The sequence below is a fragment of the Humulus lupulus genome, chromosome 3, assembly GCF_963169125.1.
Source record: "Humulus lupulus chromosome 3, drHumLupu1.1, whole genome shotgun sequence".
Taxonomy (NCBI): Eukaryota; Viridiplantae; Streptophyta; class Magnoliopsida; order Rosales; family Cannabaceae; genus Humulus; species Humulus lupulus.
This window is the reverse complement of record NC_084795.1, coordinates 28,621,834-28,639,881: the sequence shown is the minus strand read 5'-3', so window position 1 is coordinate 28,639,881 and position 18,048 is coordinate 28,621,834. Positions and strand designations below refer to the sequence as shown.

The window sequence follows — 18,048 nt, the reverse complement described above, 5'->3', positions numbered from 1 at the left end:
TCCGGCAAGAAACACCACTTTCAAATGGAGAAAATACCCACGGCCAAATGCATTTTTTTCTCTAAAAAAAAAAAAAAAAAAAAATTTGGACTATATTTCGGTTTATAGGGTAGAAATGTTGCAAGAAATAAAGAAAAAATAAAAAAAAAAAGGTTTGGAGAATCAAAATGGGTGTTGGCTCACGGTGGTTAATGGAGGTTTTGGGGGTTTTTTTTTGCACAGAGGGTAGAGAGGGTTTGAGAAGATGACCGTTCGGGTCTAGGGAAGGGATTATAAAGCACTTTTAACTTCGGTTTTTGGTAAAAACCGAAGTAGAAAGTGGACTTTCCACTTCGGTTTTTACCAAAAAACCGAAGTTAAAGGTCCATAAGTCATATGCCTTGTGCACTTTTAACTTTGGTTTTTAGGTAAAAACCGAAGTGGAAGGTGCACTTTCTACTTCGGTTTTTACCTAAAAACCGAAGTTAAAAGTGCACAAGGGCCGCGTTTGGTTTGGCCAGTTTTTTGCATTTTTACCATCTCTAAACATAATATAAGGGCTTGTGCAAACAAACATGGCCCTCTCCACTATGAATTTTTCACTTCGTTTTTTTTAAAAAGCGAAGTAGTAAGTAATTTTTTTCAGAGCGCCAATTTGAAAAGCGAAGTAAAAGAGTTTGAAAAGGTTTTTACTTCGCTTTTTTTTGTATGCTCACTATAAAAACCGAAGTAAAAACCTATATTTCTAGTAGTGCCCATTTGACCTTTATAAAAGTTTTCCTTTAGAGAAATCTCTACCCAAAAATCTCTTGTTGTAGCCAAAGCTAATACATTTGTTTTGCTCTTAAAGAAGTCATTTCTTCACATACACCTGGCCTACTTACATTAGCAAACTAGTATATATAATTATACTCCCCTAGAAATACAATATGATATATATATTAAAAAGTTTTTTCTTTTGTGGATGATTAGAGTGAGAGTATCCAATGAGCTTGGGGGTGGAGATGGCAAGGCAGCAAAGTTTGCTACAAAGGTTTCAGTGGTTCAATCGACAGTGATTGGTCTTATCTTCTTCGCACTAATCTTGATGTTCAATGATAAGTTGGCCTACCTATTCACCTCAAGTGCTACCGTTCTCAAAGCGATTGATCACATGACTTTCCTCTTGGCCATAACAATTTTACTAAACACTGTTCAGCCACTTTTATCAGGTACTTTTTATTTTTTGTGGCAATGAACAAATTTATTGAAAAAATTACAAAACTACGAAGAACTTCCAGTAATCAAAAGAAGTCCAGAGTTCTTTGTTCATGCAAAGAGTACACATAATTAAACTACAAGTATATATGAATTATTGATGTTGGGAAAGAGTGAGATAACACCACCTCAAAAATTAGAATCTACACAAAAAAATGGATTGACAGAGACAAAATAAAGATTGAGAAAGATTATGCAAATCCAAATTGGTGAATAATCTTCTTCAACTTTGATGAACATTTTAAAACCCTTGTAGAACCATTACTTTGAGCAAATTTTTAGAACAAAGCAAAATCACAAATTCAAGGCTTATACAGGTTTCTTAACGCTGTTGTAATACTCTATTTCCTAGCCACATTGATGCTTGAGGCATTTTCTAGGAGAAAATGAGGATTGAGATTGAACAAGCTTTAAACTCACAAAGTCAAGCACTTTCTTTATGAGTTCATGGAGAAAACTCGAGATTCTTGGAGCAAGACAGAGATTGGAGAGAGTGATTAAGTCTTCCAAAACTCTATTTTGACCCTTATATAGAGTAGGCACCGTCATTAGGTCTAACCAATAGGATTAGACTAGTAAAATACGTTATTTAGAGAAATTTACGTAACTTATACGCACTCTGGTAGGTGACGCATCGCTTAGCATCGCCTGCTAGGGTTTTTTGAAACCCTAAGCATCAGGCGATGCTACGCCACTTGGGTGGTCGCCACCCTCTTTGGTTTTGGACCCATCCAAAGGTCCAAAAAATGATCCAAATGCTACCAAACTTTTTTGGGACCCTTAGATACCTCCACGTATCACTTTGGACCCAAAAAACACAATTTAAAGGGCCTACAATTGAAATTCAAATTTCATAACTTCACTATGTGTAATTCACTAAGTGTTTATACATTGCTTGTATTTTAACACTTATCTTTTTGTATTTAACCAATCATAACAATCCATTACTTGGTTAAATACAAGCACCATTCTCTAGCTTAAAACCGTTTTGGTGCATAAAATAAAGGACCTTTCAGTTTGAACTTTACCTTAGTGAAAATATCACAACGTCTTATTGAAATCATTAGTTGCTTAAAAGCTTGAACCAATTATTCCATATGATAAGACCGGTGATAACTCGCACACCTCCACCACATCTTTTGTTTTCCCACTTTCTTACTTAGCACTATCATGGCCATGTGCTCATCTCTTCATGAACTTTTCGGGGAGAAACTCCAACTCCCATGAGAGGTGGCACCACCTCTAAGTCCACATAGGTGAAGTTCTTACACCATCTTTGCTACCTTTATAGATGCTTGTTACACTCAACTTAACTTCATTAAAAGCCCTAGGCTTCTCCCTAACTCGGTAGAAACCAACACTAACCATCTCAGATGGAACTCACCATAAGATTTAGTGTTGAAACTATTCACTTATCAATGACTTGTTCTTACCCATTGAAATTTTTTCCTTGATTTGTACAAGTTAGGAGTTGGGTTGCCATCATTGGTGAATCTATTATTCTAGGAGTTTCAATCCCATCCCGTTTGAAGTGGAACTTACTAACATTATCACAAGAGGTTTTGTAAATTGATTTGCTAAGTTCTCACTTATCTTAACATATGAGATTGATATGATTCCACCTTGAATCAATTGTCTCACATATTCATGTCTTATACTAATATTTCTAGACTTTCCATTATACACACTATTATATGCTCTAGCAAGTGCAGATTGGCTATCACAATGTATTGAAATTGTTGATACCATATCTGCGGATAAAGGAATATCCATCATGAGATTCATATGCTACTTGGCCTCTTTGTCGGTTGCCGCTAAAATTATAAACTCTGCTTCCATCGTTGAGTGTGATATACAAGTTTGCTTCTTCGAGCCCCATGAGATTTCACCTCATCCAAGAGTAAACACCCAACCGACGGTGAAGAGATTGTGTAATGCCCTGAAATCCCTAATGTGGTTTAATGGCTGGATTAGTAGGCCGGGAGGACCATAATTGATTTATTATGCCATTAAGTTATTATATGCATGTTTATGTGAATTATATTATAATATGATGTTAAATGCATGCATGTGGGTCCACATTTCATCATAGGGGTATTTTGGTAATTTGGCCATTGAGGGCGTAATTGTATATTTGTATATTTTGGTGTATGTTTGTGATTATGGATGAGATCCCATTATTATGTGGATATGTTCAAGCTATTCGGCATGAGACGATCTTAGGATTCAAGTTAGCGGTTTTGTCATAACGGGGTCAATTATTGGGATATTGGATAATGAGAATGATTATTTGATGATACAGTGGGAGTTAGTGAGATCAGGAGGAAATTCTGGGAGTTTTGACTATTTTTCCCCCAGGGACGTTTTTGGGACCCCGAGCATTAGGATTTACTTGAGATTACTTAAGCTTGAAGTAACCTGTCAGAAGGGGAAACTACGTTCAACCACCTTTTCTCTGGCACCCGTTATCCTTTTTGACTGTTTGTCGCAATTTTGAAGGAAAGTTGGGTTTTAGGAGTCAGAATCAAGCGAGGATCGAGGCATAGCCATCCTAGGAAAGATTAGAAGCTTCTTGACCAAAGGATTTACCGAGAAACAACTTAATCAAAGGTAATCTAAGCTTTAAGTTTTGAGTTTTAGAGTTTCTAAGCTCGGATTTGGATTTTGTGTGTTGATGAGTTACTGATTTGTTTGAGCCTCGAGATTTGATGATTTTGGATCATTGGGATGATTGGGAACTTTGATTTTTGGATTTGGAGATGTTTGGGTAGGTTTTTGGAAGGATTTAGAAGTGGAAAATCGGGGTTATGCTGAGTTTCCAGGTGGGGCCACGACCTTGTTCTTGGGGTACTGTGGCTTGAGCTTGGTGCAGGTGGGCGGTGGAGCTGAAAAGCCTGGGGGTCGCGGCGCTGGGGAAGGAGGGCCGCGACGCTTGCTGTAGGTGCCTGAGGCTGGCGCCTCTGTCTTGGCTGGGGGCCGCGGCTCAGTGAGGTGGGGTCGTGGCGCTTGAGGGTTTTTGTGGCCGAAGTAGTGTTTTGATCATGGGAACTCAAACCTTGGCCTCGGGATCATTCTTACTACCCGATTTAGTAGGATTCGATGTCCCGGAGGCTAGGTCTTGGTCCAGGAACCTTTTATTACTCATTTTATTGATGGGAGTTTATATTGGTTATGACTAGGTGACCGCTAAGGAACTAAAAGGTAGATCGTTCTCAAGGGTCGTTCTTTTACTAAATCTTGCTCGAACCAGAGGTAAGAAAACTGCACCCCATATGTGACATGCGTGGTTATTATTGAGGCATGTTGAGTGTTTAAATGTGAACATTGATTGGATATTAAATGCTTAGCAAATCTTGCTTACATGTGAATGGCACTGACTTACTAGTCAGAATCAGCAATGGTGTCAGAACTAGCTGCGAAGCTGTGACTTACTAGTCAAGTTCGACAGTAGTTTTGAGCATTGGTCGTATGTTACTGACCTAAGAGTCAGGAGCGGCATAAGCGTCATGAACGCAGAGCCGATGAAAGATTAGATCTAATCGACATCTGCATTGAATGACTCATCATGAGCATTAATGCCGGATCGACCCCAAGTTCGATGAAAACTAAAAGCGCTTGCCTAGTTCTATGACTAGTTACTCAGAGCTAGGGCCAGAAGGCCCAGGTGACCCTATCGTCACATGGCTAAGGGTACGGAACCCACAGTAGTGACTCCATGGTCACTTACTTGGTTTACATTGGTGACTCGCTCATCATTCACTTATCCTGTTTAAGATAGTGACTTGATCACTTATTTATAAAGGGTGCGGAATCCCATGTTAGTGACTTATACACCTGTCACTCATCAGTTTAGGACTCAGTTTGGGACTATAAGTCCTGGATGATTATCATGATCATCGTTTGATATTATTTACATGCAGTATTGAGTTTTCTTGCTGGGCTTTGGCTCATGGGTGCTATGTGGTGCAGGTAAATGGAAAGAAATCTCACCCAGCCTTGAGTGGAGAGCTTAGGTGATGTTGTGTACATATGCGGCTGCTTGACCACCACGGCCAAGGAGTTTCTCAGAGGAACTAGGGGGTTTACCTTATTTTTGCCGCTTGGGTCGGCGGGTTGTAAATTTCAAACTGTAATGATCGTTTTGAATTGTAAATAACTTGTAAACGCTTTTATGGGCCCATGAACATTTTTATGTTTAAATAAAATATATCCTTTCATTTTGATTGGTTTTTCACCTTAACCTAAGAATAACATTTAGATGCACATTTATAACCAAAGAACTCGATTAGCGAGTTAAGCACGGTTCAAAGTTCATAGTAACGGTCTTGGAGTAACCAGGGCGTTACAGATTGTCTCCAACTCCCGATATCCAATTAGCATTGGAATATCCTTCAAGTATCTTTTGAAAGTTTGTATAGTGAAGACTATTGTAACGTCCTGGTTAGCCAAGATCATCACATTGTGTACTTTAAATAGTGCTTAACTCGCTAAATGAGTCATTAGGTCATAAACGCGCATCCAAGTGTTATTAATGGGCCAGGGTGAAAATCTCACTCAAAAGGAATGGATATATTTTATTTAAAACATTAGATTGTACACGGGATCCCATAAAAGTGTTACAAAGTTATTTAAAATCCAAAATGCTCATTACAGTTCAAAAGTCACAATTCGCTGACCTAAGCGGAAAAAATAGGGTTAAAACCTAGTTCCCCTGAGAAACACCTTGGCCGTGGTGGTCAAGCGGTCGCATATGTACACGTCGCCACCTAAGCTCTCCACCCAAGACTGGGTGAGATTTTCTTTTCCTTTACCTGCACCACATAGCACCCGTGAGCCAAGGCTCAGCAAGAAAACTTATTATTGCATGTATTCAATATAAATAAATGATCATGTAATCATTCTGGGGCTTCAGTCCTAATAAGATGATGACTAGCAAGTCAATCATGGGGTCCTGCGCCCTAAATAGATAACTAATGAGTCATTTTGGGGTCCTGCGCCCTGAATAGATGTTTAATGAGTCTCTCTAGAGTCCTGCCCCCTGAATAGATGACTAATGAGTCTCTCTGGAGTCCTGTGCCCTAAGCCATGTGACTATCAAGTCACCTGAACTTTTGTTTTGGTCCTGGCTCTGAGTAACTAGTCATAGACTAGCCAAGCGCTTTAGTTGTCTTTGACCAATAGGTCAGTCAAGCATTTAATGCTCATGTTGATTAGATCTAATCATTTCAGCCTACTGTCAGAACGCTAATGACGCTCTTGACTCATAAGTCAATTCTATACGACCAGCGCTCAGTAATATTGCCGATCATGACTGATAAGTCAGAACTTCCCGACCAGTACTAATTACCATTGTCGTTTCTGACTAATAAGTCAGTGCCATTAAAAAATAAGCAACCTTGTCATGCATTCACAATGCAACCAATGTCCATATATAGAGCACTCAACATGCCTCATCAATAATCATGTATATCACATACTGGGTGCAGTTTTCTTACCACAAACTTGAGCGTAAAATAAATAAAGAACAACCTTTGAGAACGATCTGTCCTTAAGCCCCTTAGCGATCACCTAATCATAACTAAATATGAAATCCCATTAATAAAATGAGTAATAAAAGGTTCATGGACTAAAACTCAGCTCCCGGGACCTCGAATCCTACTAAAACGGTTAGAAGATTCGATCCCGAGCCTAGAGATTCGAGAACCCGCGCTTAAAACTTGTTAAAACCCAACCTGGCACAAAGAGGATAGGCGGGCTGCAACTTGCCCCCCAAGGGCCGTGATGTGCCCCCAAGACAGGAAGCCCCCTGTTTGGGTGCCAGGGGCGAGCCGCGACTTGACCCTGAGGGTCGTAGCGCGCCTGCCAGACAGAGCCTAGGGGAGGCTCTGGGGTTCATTCAAGTTGCGACTTGCTAGAACTTGGTCGCGACTTGACCCCGCGAACCCAGCTCCCCTGCATTTTCCTCAATTCTAACTCAGCCAAATCTCATCAAGTAAATCTCCAATATCACAACCAATCATTAATACAACATTATCACCATTCTAACATCAAAACCCAAGCTTTAAACCACTTGAAACATCACCAAATGCACAATTCCAAAATTAAACTATCAAGCTAAAAGAATAACCTTAAAACAGAGTAAAACCAGAGATTTCCAGCTGAAAATCTTACCTCAAATAAGAATTGAACCCTTTTTAGTTGCTGTAATACAACCCTAAATTCCAAGCCTTAATTCCTCAAACTTGAATTCCCTAGCTTAGCTTCAAAATTCCAACCCAAAAGAGAAAGAGATAGAGATGATTGGAAGAGAGAGAGAAGATAACTCTGTTTTGCCTTAGTCCTTCTATAGCCTTCTTCTAAACTTAAGCATATCTAATGGTCAAAATGACCAAAATTCCCCTAGGTCCATTCTAATCCTCAAAGCCACCCAAGGGTATAATTGTCATTTCCCACCTATCCTATTAATCATAATTAACGTCCTCCAAGTCCTGTTACTCCAAATATCCTCAAATAATTAATAAATCATATCCCATTACCCGCTCATTCCCGGTAATGTACTAAGTATCAAATTACCCCTAGGCTCACCCTGAGCCCGGTAATTAACCCCATTATGACCAAATCGCTAACTTGCATTCTAGGATAGTCTCATGCCGAATAGCTCAAACATATCCACATAACAATATGGTCTCACCCATATATCACATACATGCACATAAATATACAAATATGCCCTCAACGGGCCAAAATTACAAAAATACCCTTCTTATAAGAAGTGGGTTCACATATATACAATTATCATCATATATTAATATAACTCACATAATCAAACATATAATCACATAATCGCATATTTAATCAATTATGGCCCTCCTGACCCTCTAATCTAGGCACTAAGCCACATTAGGGAATTTGGGACATTACAACTATACTCTTTAGTACCCATAAGTTAACCTAGAACTCTCTCAATAGGTTTCCAATGCTTGATACTTGGATTGCTAGTAAACCTACTAAATTTACTAACTGCATATGCATTATCCTCTCTTGTTCTATGAGCAGCGTACATTAGACTTCCTATTGCACTTGCATATTCCAATTAAGCTATTGCTCTTCCTTCATTCTTTTCAAACTTTATGTTTGAATCAAATGGTGTATGTGCTTCTTTGATTTTGAGATGACTAAATTTTTCGAGCACTTTCTCAACATAGTGGGTTTGACTCAACACAAAACCCCCACTATTCCTTCTAACTTTGATACCTAGAATTGTATCCACCTCTCCAATGTCTTTCATTTTAAAGTTAGAAGATAGAAACCTCTTCGTTTCTATTATTCCTTTCATGTCATTACTCAAAATCAACATATCATCTACATATAGACACACTAGTATGACATAGTTACCACAAGTATTATAGTATAAGCACCTGTCCGCATTGTTGTGTCTAACTCCATTAGAAACAATGACTTTATCAAACTTCTCATGCCATTATTTTGGAGCTTGTTTCAAACCATATAATGATTTGACAAGTCTACACACTTTATGTTAATTTCCTTGAAGAATAAAACCCTCCGGTTGTTCCGTATAGACCACCTCCTCGAGATCCCCATTTAGGAATGCCATTTCGACATTCATTTGGTGAACATAAAGGTTATATATAGATGATAACAACAATCTTATAGAAGTAGTTCTTTCTATCGGTGCATATGTGTCAGAGTAATCTATTCCCTCCCTTTGTTTGAATCCTTTGGCTACTAACCTAGCCTTGAAGGTTTGTATGGTGCCATCGGTATGGTATTTCTTTCTAGATACCCATTTGCACCCAATTGGTTTGGACCCTTTTGGAAGGTCAACCAATTCCCAAGTGTGGTTAGACATAATTGAATCCATTTCGTCATTAATTGCCTCCTTCCAAAAAGTGGAGTCTCTTGAGGACATTGCTTCATTGAAAGTATTGAGATCATCTTCTATTTGAAGTACTATTGGATGTTTCCAAGTAACTTCCTCATTATCACCTTCAATAAGGTACAGTATCTCTATTTGAGAACATTTCTCACTTGACCCCAAATCTTTATGGCTTTGGCTCCTTCCAGGCAATTGAGATTGCTCACCAACTATTCTAGGAGTCTTCTCTTGAGGTTCTCTCACTACAACAAAAAATTCCATATGCGTCCGTTTATAACTGCCACAATTGAGTTTTTGCGTCAGTATGATATGTGACGCAATTTCCCATGACGCAAACCAGAGTGTCATTTGCGTCAGTTGGGCACTGACGCAAATGCTATATTAAAAAAAATAAAATTAAAAAAAAAACCACCAGCAAACAAAACTAAATTTATTTATTTCAAAACCAAACTTATAATATAAAAAATACAATATCAAACTTAAAATTGATTGAATACAAAATACAAAACAAATTTACATACTCTAAGAAAATGAAAATTTATACAAAAATAAGATATTCCCATAGATATTACAAGTCTTAATACCTCATAAATTTTACATATTTTTTTTTTCAGATATCAAGAGTTTACACAAACAAAAATCAAACAAAACAAAACAAAATCTCCACTGATTGCCTCCACCGAACACCCCCCACCACCACCCTAATCATGAGCCATAGCCATGACCACCACCTGCAATAAAAAAGAGATTAGAAAGAAAAAAAAATGAAAATGAGAAAATGAGAGAGAGAGAGAGAGACCCATGAACCTAACTGCCGAGCCTAACCTAGCCTTGTGACCCAAACCCTGTGCGCACCCAGCCCCCCCTGTGCGCACCCAGCCCCTGCACGCATCCATCCCCGCGAACCCAGCTCCCCCGCCCACGCACACCCAGCCCCGCAACCCAACCCATGCGCGCACCCAGCCCCCGCAGGCACCCAACCCCCCCCCCCCCCCCTGCGCGCACCCAGCTCCATGACCCAGCCCCTTGACCTGAGCCTCACAACCCTAAACCCAACCCTGTCCCGATTTGAGCCTCTAACGAGAGAGATAGAGAGAGAGAAAAGGAGAGGTGAGAAAGAGAGAGATGGGTTGAGAGATAGAAATCAAGAGAGAGTGTGAGAAATGGAGATATGGGCTGCTGGTAGAGAAATGGAGAGAAAAATATGTTAGGCTTAAGGTTTTGGCTGATAGGTTATGGACCCATATTTAATTAAATATTAAAATAAAAAATAAAAATAGCATTTGTGTCAGTTTGTAACTGACGCAAACAAGTTCATTTGTGACAGTGCAAAACTGACACTAATGAACTTATTTGCGTCAGTTGCAAACTGGCTCAAATGCTATTTTTAACAGCGTCAGTCTTATTAATGACGCAAATGCCCTTTTATTTGTGTCATTTGCCAACTGACACAATTGCTCAAACTGAGTCAATCGCGTCAGTCAACGACGTTGACTGACACGTTTGACTGACACAAAAGATGGATTTTGTAGTAGTGTCTAGTTTGAGTTGGTTCTAACTTATTGTCATCGCATGAAATGTTCTCAAAGAACTCAACCTCTTTTGATTCAATTATTACATTAGACTCCAAGTCTAATAATCTATAAGCTTTCCTATTTCATACATAACCTACAAATGCACATCTTATAGCCCTTGGACCCAACTTGGTCATTTTAGGATCGGTGCTCTTGCAATAAGTAAGACACCCTCACACTTTAAGATAACCAATGTTTGATTTCTTTCATTTCCATAACTCATATGGAGAGATATTGTTTTTCTTCATGGAAATACAATTCAAAATATGATAAGCAGATAGCAAGGATTCACCCCACAAACTAAAATTAAATTTAGAATGTAATAGCATATCATTAATCATCTCAATAAATGTTCTATTTTTCCTTTCCGCTATACCATTTTGTTGTGGAGTATAAGAGGTTGTACATTCATGAATTATTCCACGCTCTTCACAAAACAAGTTATACATATGTGAACCTAGAGCAATCATCAATGAAAGTAATGAAATATCTACTACCTCCTCTAGTCAACATTCTATTGAATTCACACAAGTCACTATGTATCAAATCTAACAACTTATTTCTTTCAACACTTGGAAAATGTTTCTTTACCATGTTATATTTAACACATAATTCACATTTATCATGCACAACATTATTACAATTAATTAATCCACATTTGATAGCCCTTTTAATTGTGCTAAATCCTATATGCGCAAGTCTAACATGCCATAAATTAATAAAATCTGAGTTAAGCATATATAACACAACAAGAAGAAAATTTATTATTCACATTGTCAATTGAAGTATAAAGTTTGAACATTTCATCACAAGCACATCCCTTTCTCATGAAAATATTATCCTTAGACAAAATAAGCTTGCCTAAATCTATCACAACCTTGATTCCTAGCTTGCAAAGAAAATTGCCACTCGCAAGGTTTCTACTCATTTCCGGTACATACAAAATATTGGTGAGTAGAACCTTCTTGCCAGATGTGAAGACAAATCAATGGTTCCTTTGTATTCAACCTTGAACCTTTTCTCATTTCCCATTTGTATCTCATGTCCTTCTTTTGAAGATTCAAGGGTCTTGAAAAAAAATTCTTTTATAGGTAACATGAATGATGGCACGAGTATCATACCACCATCCACTCACCCTTCCATGAATGGCATTGACTTCACTTAGTTTTGCCACTAGCTCATATTGGGTTGAATTGACTTTTGCCTCATTGTTTTGGTTCCTCTTGAACCTACAATCTCTAGCAAAGCGGTCATTCTTGCCACAAACAAAGCAAGGTCCCTTGGAACTTTTGAATTGTCTCTCATTCTTCTTGGGTCCTAAGGGTTTTTGACCCTTTCCATTATTCTTACCAATTCCTTTGCCCTTGTTAGGAAGGTTAGCCACCGCAGTGGCCTTGGAAGTCTCTCCATTAGACTCATCCTCATTCTTATCTCTAGAACGAGATTCCTCCTCAATCATCAAGTGTTTGAGAATTTCCTCCAACGAAATCTCCTCATTCCTATAGAGAATTTTCTTCCTTATAGCCTCTCCAAGAAGGAGGTAACTTGGCTTTAATAGCACCAGCAAGTAATTTTTCCAGCAATACAATATTGAGTGTAGACAATTTATTCACAACAATTTTAAACTCATGATTTTGAGGAAGAAGAGGCTTATTATCATAAAACATGAATTCCATAAATTGAGTAATAAGAAATTTCTTTGTACGTTCTTCTTCCGCTCTGTATTTATTTTCCAAGGCCTCCCAAATCTCCTTGACGGTCTTGGTGTTGGTGTAGAGATCATAGAGCCTATGTGAAAGAGCATTGATGATGTGACCCCTACATATCAATTCTTCTTCTTCGCGCTTTTTCCTTTCTTTGAAAACTTCTTGAGTATCATCTTCCTTGGGCTTTCCCAAGACTTTTAGGTCTTTGTCCAAGATGTAGAAAACCTTCAAAATAGTGAACAAGAATCTAATCTTGTCTTGCCAACAAACAAAGTTAGTCCCTTTAAACCTATCCAATCTTACAAAATCTCGAGTCATGAATTTCAATGCTGAAAAAGAGTTAGATTCTTCCAAGATATGTTATCTCAAATTATAGAGTATTAGAATGTTGGGGGAGAGTGAAATAACATCACCTCAAAATTTAGAATCTACACAACAAATGGATTAACTGAGACTAAATAAAGATCAAGAAAGATTATGCAAACCCAAGTTGGTGAATGATCTTCTTCAACTTTGATGAACCTTCAAAACCCTTGTAGAACCACTACTTTGAGCAAATCCTTAGAACAAAGCAAAACCACAAATCCAAGGATTATACACGTTTCTTAAACTCGTCCTAATACTCTATTTCTTAGCTACCATTGATATTTGAGGCCTTTTCTAGGAGGAAATGAGGATTGAGATTGAACAAGGGCTCACAAAGTCAAGCACTTTCTTTATGAGTACTTTGAGAAAACTTGAGATTCTTGGAGCTACACACACACACACACACACACACACACACACACACAGAGAGAGAGGGTAGAGAGAGATTGGAGAAATTGATCAAGTCTTTCAAAACTCTATTTTGACCCTTATATAGAGTAGGCACTAGTAGGATCTCATTTATATAAGTCTATATGCATGCTTCTTATATATATATATATATTAAAAACAATATACATAGTAGAAAGCATAAAATCATACAAGCAAGTGAATATTACAGAGACACGTAAATACAATAATAAAACCATTAGTGTACTTACAAGATGCGTAGCGGAACAATGAATACACCATTTGGATTCCGTAACCTTTTGTCCTTGATGAAAGCTAGGTATTGCAAGGAATCCAAACCGCTTTGAAACAATACCACCGTCTTCCTCTAAAACAACCTAGTATTTGTGTGGGCAAGTCTCAACACATAAGAAGAGACTTCCTAGAGAGAAAACTAAGAGAGAGTGGGCGGCTAGGTATAAAATATTAGGAGTGAATGAGACGGGTGACTACTAGGTTCATTTTTATAAGAGATGAAATGGGCACCATGGATCCATGAACTCAAGCTCCAATAATTTACCGTGAGTTTATTTATAACAAATAATCTCATTATCTTATTAATTCTCCGTGACTCCACTATAGACTAGGAATTGCTCTCTTGAATTCATAGAACACTTTACACCAAATATAAATTCGTTATCCATTGTTATAACCATAACCGTCATTCAATACTCTATAGATGATCTACTAATGAGATAGGTGCAAATTACCGTGTGACCCTTCATTGGTATTTTATTCTTAACTCCCACTAAGTTTTTTATAAATGATATTTCCGTAAACTTAATTACAGAAATGAGTACTCTATCATTTAACACTTGAACTAAGCTATAAGGAAATCATCGTTTCACTTCTTAAACAGAAGTAATAGATTTCATGTCTATGACAAATACTCCCACTCAATTATACTATCAAATCTCCAATTTATAAGTATGAGCTAGTCCGTAGGGTAAGCTGGTAACGAACAAATCAAAAGACTTGAATAGTACAATTAGCAGGATATTAATCACTCAGAATTAAGATTAAATTAACCTATGGTCAACATTGTGATATGATTAGATTAGATAATAACGATACTTACTTATCTTATCAATAATCAATATCGTTCCAATCCAATGTAACAAAATACATCCGATCTTATCTACTTGATCAATGCCTTGGATAAGACATCACACCCCAAATGTGTAAGTAGATCATATCGTAGATTACCAAATCAGTGAAAATGTAGTGCACTGACTTAATCTTAAGACTCGTTCTTTTGAACATATAATTACAATTATAATTCAATGTGACCTAGTCACTATAATTGTAATTATTGATATGTTCGAGATTTTATAAATATTTGTATTATTCCAATAACCATGTAATAAAACAAGCAATCAACACGACTATCAAACTAAATGATTTTTACTTCTTTTATTGACAATATAAAATCGCGTTACATGTCCGCCATAGTTTTATAAGGGCATAAAACTTAACAACACCGTCATTAGATTAAACCAATAGGATTAAACTTGTAAAACACGTCATTTAGAGCAGTTTACGTAACTTGTACGGACTCTAGTAGACGACGTGTCGCTTGCATGTAGGTGATGCATCATCTGTTAGGGTTTTTTGAAACCCTAAGCATTAGGCGATGCTACGCCACTTGGGTGACGACGTATTGCCACCCTCTCTGGTTTTGTACCTCTCCAAAGGTCAAAAAAAAAAAAGCTCCAAATGCTATCAAACTTTTTGTGGGCCCTTAGATATCTTCATACATCACTTTGGACCCAAAACACACAATTTAAAGTGCTTACAATTGAAATTGAAATTCAAATTTTACATCTTCACTACGTGTTTATATCTTGCTTGTATTTTAACAATTATCTTTTTGTATTTAACCAATCATAACAATTGATACTCTTGCAAATTGAACATCCAGCTTAAACATGTGATGAGGATAGTATTTCATAAGAGAATTCCTATAATTATGCCAAGACCACAATTTTTTTGCAACCTTTAGAGTCCAATATGAGAGCCACACATCCTGCTTAAAATAATAACCTATCTAAAAAAAAGAACATATAAATAAATATTTAAAAATTCATATAATATATAAAATTAGAGACAAAGAAAGGAGAAATAACTAGAAAGTGCACATTGAGGAAAACCGAAGGGAGTGACATCCCTTCAGTTTGATAAAACTTCGTGATGATTGGAAATATATTATAGACCGAAAAATCAATATCTAACTTACTTTTATCTGGTATTTTATTATCACATTTTGTTGGATATTTTGACAAAATAATTTTGTAATAATCATTACACATAATAATTTTATACAAATTATTCTAAAGGCACTCACAACGCTTATCTACCATATTCTTGAAAATCTATTGCTAATATATTTTTTTAATTTTACCTTAAACTTTTACGTTACACTGTATTCGGCTTTTCTATATTTTTTCTTTACAAAATTTAAATATTATATTTTTATATATTATTTATTTATTTAAATAAAAAATACAAGAGAGAAAGCAAAGAGAAGAATGAAAAGAAATAATTAAATAAGTTTTAAGGATAAACAATGTGAAGAAAGATATTTGTTTAGCTTAGCTTAATTCAATACCTTAGCTATTATACATTATTTATGGAAGTGACATTTACAAGACTTTGAACTCTACTTTACATATGTAGCTATTGTAACAATGTATAATGGGATATAGTTTAGACAATAGATGTGGATAGTAATTGTAGAAGCATAGGGGTGAAAGGTCTAAGTAACATGAGGTTCCATCTCAAAACCAAAGCCAATTGGTGATGAGTAGAGTAACTCATGCTCTTATATATTATTGAATGTGCTCACACACTTTCCATGTATGACACTAACAACTATTATACCTCATTCAGTAATTGATATTGGTAATGCTCTACCACAGTCAATGTCAAATACATTCAATATCGGGGTGAATCGTTTTTTACATATTTTATTTGTTGGGTGTGTGTGATTAAATTGTTTTGTGTATCAATAATGATGTGTACCAAAATTATGTACAAAAACATTATACTAATTTGTGTAAAACTTTTTTTAAAAAAAAGAGTGGATCCAAATGAATGTGATTAGTTAAAAGAAACTGTCACGTCAGGGGTAGCGGTAGGGTGCGGATGGCAGGCATGGGTGGCATATATAAACGTTGGTTGCTACTATGGAATTGGTCTTCCTCTTGGGATTTTAATGGGATGGCCCTTAAAAAATGGGTGTCATGGTACCATTCTTTTTATACTTTAATTATGTTAATATCACTTTACTAATTATGGGATCGATCGATAATCATTAATTCACAACCATAAAATAAATAATGTTACTTTGAACTCTTTTACTCTAACAAGCAGGGTATATGGGGTGGAATGATCTTGGGTGGGACTGCTATCCAAACACTGATTTTGGCCATTATAACTATGCGGACTGATTGGGAAAAGGAAGTATGTATACATATATGATTCATATGCAAACTTTATATATCTATTAGTACGTATTAATTGCATATATATTTTCATTCTAAACAGATTAATATTAACACAATTTAAATTTGCAGGCAGAGAAAGCCAACAAGCGGGGTACAAAAATGGTCAGTTCCTGCTAAAACGGAAGAAGATGATAGATCTTAGGACCCCCACTACTGATCAAAAGAATCATGTGTCACTTTTTTTTTTTGAGATGAATTTTTTGTATTCTTTATATTCATGTCAATCAACTATTATGTGACAGATTTAATTTGTAAACACATTCAAGATTCATTAAGAAAGTGAACTCTGTAAACACTAGGGGCTCAGGATTCAAACCAATCTAATTACTCCGAACCAATCCAAATCAATCAAATTACAAAAAAATGAATATCCAATTACAATTAGAATAATTGGGTTTGAAAAGTTGGATGTTAATTGGATTTAATCGGTTGTTAGTTGATCATCTTAAAATCCAATTAGAAATCGATCAAATCCAGCCTTTATTAAAAAAAAAATATCTATATATTATATTAAATATAAATATATTTAATTATATTAGTTTATATTGGTTCTCATTTAGTAGATGTTATTATTGTTGTTGTTTTGATGCTATGTTAGCACTTTGCATATATTATTGTTGTTTTCATGCTATATTAGTATTTTAATTATTGATTTGAGACTTATTAGTATTAAATTATAATGGTTGTGTTGTAGACTTAATATTTCAATTGTAAATTTATCATATTAAGAATTTAATGTGGTAATTTTAAGGTCTTAATATAGTATTATTACTAATTATCGTTAGTTTTTTTTTTGTATACTTTTTTATTTGTTAATCGTTTTAATATTAAAATTTAGGAGATAGAAAAACTTACTATAAAATAAATCCAATCCAATATTTGATTGAGTTGGTTAGAGGCAAAAATGTTGGAACGGATTGGATGAACTCCCCTAAACACACTCATATTCAATAATATTTTTTTTTCTAGTAATAATTTAAATTTTAAGCAATGATATGTGCACCCAAAATATACACTTAAAATGTTACATACAGTGATGTGAAAATTTAGACTAGCTAATCACGTTTATCAAAACTAAGACTCACTATTTTAAAAAATAATGTCACGTTTCTATGTATAATGTTTGAGTGCATATATCATTACTCTTAAATATTTTGATATTTCTTATAATGGGGTGCAACAATTTGAGTGTCCTTTGAAATAGACATGGTCTACTACAACAGATAATATATAAGTTTCTTGGGTAGAAAACTTATGGAAGGAAAATATGAGCAAAGAGACTAGAAATTTGTGAAAAGATCTCTAAATTGGTTTTA

At 36.0% G+C, this 18,048-nt stretch overlaps 1 pseudogene; it reads left to right on the top strand.

The window, feature by feature from the left end:
- LOC133822419 (protein DETOXIFICATION 27-like) overlaps nt 1-16,974 on the top strand; it is a 40,928-nt pseudogene extending 23,954 nt beyond the window's left edge.
- Nucleotides 16,975-18,048: the final 1,074 nt, after the last annotated feature.